The following is a 5,097-nucleotide window of genomic DNA, read 5'->3' as shown; positions in this document are numbered from 1 at the left end:
AGAGGCTAGTGATGAGACCTTGCCTTGGTGGCTTGGTGGCTCATCTGGGTGGAGACCTTATCTTTGTGACTTGGTGGCTCAAGAGCTGTGACCGGGAGCGTATCCTTGGTGGAGCTCCAATGTGGGCTAGGGGCGGCATTCATGCCATCGATACCACGGAAAAAAAATTCTCGTGCCGAGTTTGCTATCTCTACCTTATTTACTTTTCCACATTCACATTCTTACAATTTACCTTCTTAGATAGGTTGCAAGCACTTTAATTGATAGAGTAGACACACTACATAAACATAAAGCATATCTAGATAGAATTTGAAGATAGGTTTATTTTGTGTTGTTTTTGGAGCAGAAATAATTCTAAATGTCTTAATTCACCCCCCCTCTTAGGACGTCATCGATCCCTTTAGACAGGAGCTCAGTCCGAGAGGCGATACCGAGGTCGTAGGAGTTGGATGAGCAGGAGGATGACGAGAAGGAGGAGGAGGTCACTTCGTCACCGGAGCAGGACTTATCGCAGCTGGGGATGTAGTCATTGAGCATGTCCGCGATGTTGCGGTAGCATCGAAGCGTGAGGAGCGCACATGCCCGGAGCTCCAGTGCTGCCTTCACCCGTGGTGACATGTCCACCACTGTGGTGACTAGCCCGAGCACCGTTGTCGCAGCATCATCCCCTTCTTCAGCGTCCTCTCTCCCAACTACGCACCCGACCACACGCCCAACTACAACCACCAACCATGCGCTTCATGGGCGAATGAGAGGGCGTCAGGCGGGGGTGGTCGGAGGTAGAAGAAGATGATGGACGGTCGGCGATGCTCAGGCTCAGCCGGGCAAACCACGGTGACTTTGGATATGATATTTTGTAGAGAGAGAGAGAGGAGGGAGAGAGGAAGGAGATGAGTGGTTCCGATCGGGCTCTAGGGCTCGGGAACATGGCGAGCGGTGGCGCCGTGAGTGTTCGATCGTCGAAGAGGGGAGAGAAGACTGGGGCATCTCGGAGTCAATTGAGCTTGGCTGAAGCAGCTAGAGTCTAGGGTGACACTGGTCTCGTGCTTTGATTAGGTCTAGAGGCTACCCATTGGTCTAGTGATAGAGCTTTGTGGTTGGAACATACACGGAACGATTCTAGGGCATCTCAGTGCACGAGGGCTTGAAGTGGGGCCTCGACTAGCTAGCAGTGATGCCCTAGATGATGTAGACGGAGGGGATTATAGCGAGGTCTTACCGTCGACAACAAATTGGAGAGGGCGACGGAGGTGGCCTAGATTGGACATTTTAGGCTCGGCGCGAATCAAGGTTGGGGGAGTGGCAAAATGGAACCAGGGGAGTGCGACAGTCATGGTGTGTGCTCCGATCGAGCAATGGAGCTTTGAGGAGTAGTGGTGGCTGTTGCTGGAGCTTAGACAGAAAGGGGGAGCGACGGTGGAGGGAGCAAGGGCGGGTGCGTGGTCGGGAGCAAGGATGCATGGTCGGGAGGGTGCCATCTAACATGTGGGTCCCACCACCACGTCAACATCACGTAGGATGAAACCACTAGCAAAACCAGTTAAAAGGTAAATTGCACCTAAATGAATAGTTGGAGGATGTGAGATATATAGTTTTATGGATTGAATGGAAAAAACAGATTCGAACAATAGTTGAAAGAAGCAATATATACTTTTTCCTTAAAAAATGCAGGTAGAGAAAAGGATAGGCCATCCTACGGTCTTACTCACATCGATACTTCTAACGGGTTGTGTGTGGGCCTAGATGTACGACCCACAAAAGGTTCAGTAAAACAATATATATATACATACATACATATACATATATATATATATACACATATATACACACACATATATGTATATATATCTATATATATACATATATATACACACATATAGGATGCTTATAGGACGCTTATAGGACGCTGCTTCTTCCTCCTCCGTAGCGCACAGCTGACGAGTCATCCTCTCACCCCCTCCTCCTGGGCACGCTTATAGGTCGTTGCTTCTGAACCAAATGCACTGACATGTATACAATGAGACACATATTTAATGTAAATCAATAATAAATACACCTTCATTAATACATAGCAATTTATATCCTTTATTAATACATAGTAATTAATATCCTTCATTAAAATGGTGTCATTTGGTGATATATAAGTCGTTTAACCGCCTGGTAGCATTCCTCCTTGTCGCATACTCTCTACTAGAAGGTACGGAATCATTTGAAGATCTCTCACACGTCGACGACACGATCGGTTAATGAAACTCGCCGGTTGGGTTGATAACATGTTCCATGAATCCAGTGACCTGTTCTTGAACTGTATGTATTTCTACAGGTTGTAACACACCTATGTGTTGTTTGGAGCTTTGCGTTTGAAGAATCAAAAGAATTAGTACTTGAACACATATAGAAATTAAAAAGAAGGTATCGATATGTAATTTCATACCTCAAGATTATTGAACATGACAGCCTCTTCGTCAGGGCTAAATCTGTGAATGCAAGTAAGAACATAGAACCCACAGATATTATTGCCGGGTGGCTCCCTCATAAATTTCAAGAGGAAATGATTCATTAGTGGAATGAGTTGAACCTTTTTATTTAGTAGGAAATGCAAGTCATGAATATTTTCTATGTACTGAAAAATCGGTTTTTACATCATACTGCTTCCAGTATGGACGGTACATAACACTTTTTTTCAGTATCTTGTGTATGCCTTGTACGTGAATATGAATACCAATTAAACTTAGATACAATCGACATAAAGATTAAATGATCGAGTTTACCTATTTAGCATGTCAATGAGGTCTTGGTAAGTCGTCTTATCTCTCTTTTGTGAGTCCAAGACAATGATCTTACTCAAGCTTGGGTGCATGACAAGGAGGATCCAATAAAAACTGCAAGAATATATCACCATAACAAATTAGTACTAGAATTAAGTTGCCCATAAAAGAAGAACACCCTGGCATGCAAACACGTACTCAAAGCTGTAGGATAAGAGTATGAAGGTTTGTGCTAGTGGTGAATTAGACACTTCAATAAGTATTCCTTGATGAAATCTGGATTCAATCGTATAATTTTCTGGTTGACAAGCTCAGGATCGATGAATCCTACTTTATTATCTAATTCTTGTCTACATGTTTGAATCTCCATTCTACGAAGAGAGAAGTTAGCCATATGATTTCAATGGACAAGATGATATAATATGAATTATATGCATAAGTCACTTACAGAGTCAACACTATGATTATGGCCACGTGAGGGCATCTTCTTTGTACATTTCATACAAGAACTTCAACCTCACCCAGAAGTAGTTGTCCCTGTTGAGGAAATATTCATCTCTATACCTTACAGGGAACACATGTATACCCTATATGTACTGCTCCAAGTACCAATGCTGTAATCAGCGTATTTGAGTTGTATGGTTTCTTTCTATATCTAGTTTGACCAAAGGTTTGCCCAACTCAAATGGCCATATAACATCCAACTTTCATATATCCGCTCTCACAGTAAGTCGTGCTAGTTCTTCTGCTATTAATCTAGAAGAAGCTAGGAAGCCCCCAATGCTTAGAGCATCCTAAACGATTGGACCTGATTTCCTCCTGGCCTGCTTCTTACTGATACGTTCGTAGTTAGTCGGCGGCTTACTTGAAGCCGCCCTGTCTGTTTAGTTCTGGCTATATTCTTGAAAAAATTTATTGTATCTTCAGGCACAACAGGCTTCGGTGGAGGTGGTGGAGGATGGAAATGAGCAGTGACACTGGTGTTCATAATCTTTTTTTTTTCCTTGGCAGTGAGTGAATATATATCCTTGGGTTCCGCTACCTTAGATGGCACCAACTTCTTAGATGATGTCGTTTGTTTGGATGCTGCGGAACCTGATCGTGTTTTTCGAGTTGATGGATAGCTTCTTGCTGGTGTTGTCTTCTTGAGCAGTGGACTTCTTCGAGGTGGTGGCTGAGGAGGTGGACTTCTTCTAGGAGATGGCTAATGAGAGGGAGATATACGGATCGATGACCTTCTGTGATATCGCGTTGAAGAATTAATACAACTTTATGATTGGGTTTCGGACCTTCAGCGACAGAATACCTCTAATTGCAATTAGAAGCATCTGTGTTATCATCACATGAGAATCATGAGACTTCGTACCAGTTAATTTCAAATATTTCATATTTACTAGTCTTCTTATGTTGGCGGAGTAATCAGATGAAACTTTGATTCCATACAAGCACTTGCACATTGCAATTTTCTCCGTCTTGCTTAGACTGTAGCTAGTGGGAACAAGGTATTTATCACCTTCTTGCATATCTTCGGAATGTAGATCATGTTTGAGTTTCAAACATTTCAGATCCTTCCGTACTTGGAGTGTATCCTTTGTCTTGCCAGGTATGTCTAGTAACGTACCAATCAAGCTATCACACACGTTCTTCTCAATGTGCATGATATTGATTGCATGTTGAATCATCAAATTCACCTAACATATATGAAAAAATAGAACTCCCCTTTGATCATTTGCATGTTTAAAGATAAAACAAGATATAACACAAATGCAAGATAACTAATTGTCATTGGAAAATCAAACTTCAAATGTCATTGGTCTCATAAACTTAAAAAGATACATAGGAAGATGTCAAACTATGCATGAGAATGCAGAGACAACTATAGGCGACTACATACTCAATTGGAACAGTAAAAACATGTGTAAGGTGCATTTTTAACAACCGTCCCAATCAAGCTCCGCAGACGCATATATGGAAAATAGATCTTTTGTTTCATCATTTGCATGTTCAAAGAAAAGCAACACAAGATACAACAAGAATGCAAGATACAAAAAGGATGCCTCAGATTTTGTGACCCAAGTTTCGGGATCACACTTGGGGTAACAATATGTAGGTACTTTGTACCACATTAACATAATTACCTCCAAATATCACTCCAAAACCTCATCAGACACAAATTATCATCATTTGTAGTGGAATCCTAATATAAAATCCTATCTTCAACCATATTCAAACTAAAATTCATAACTGAAAGTCTACTATTGTCACAAGTTTACCTCAAATAGTTCATCTACATGTCCTTGTCATAAAACTCACCTAACAGGTTGATGAC

Source organism: Phragmites australis, chromosome 21 (genome assembly GCF_958298935.1).
Source record: "Phragmites australis chromosome 21, lpPhrAust1.1, whole genome shotgun sequence".
NCBI classification, from domain to species: domain Eukaryota; kingdom Viridiplantae; phylum Streptophyta; class Magnoliopsida; order Poales; family Poaceae; genus Phragmites; species Phragmites australis.
Note: the sequence above shows the minus strand (reverse complement) of the source record.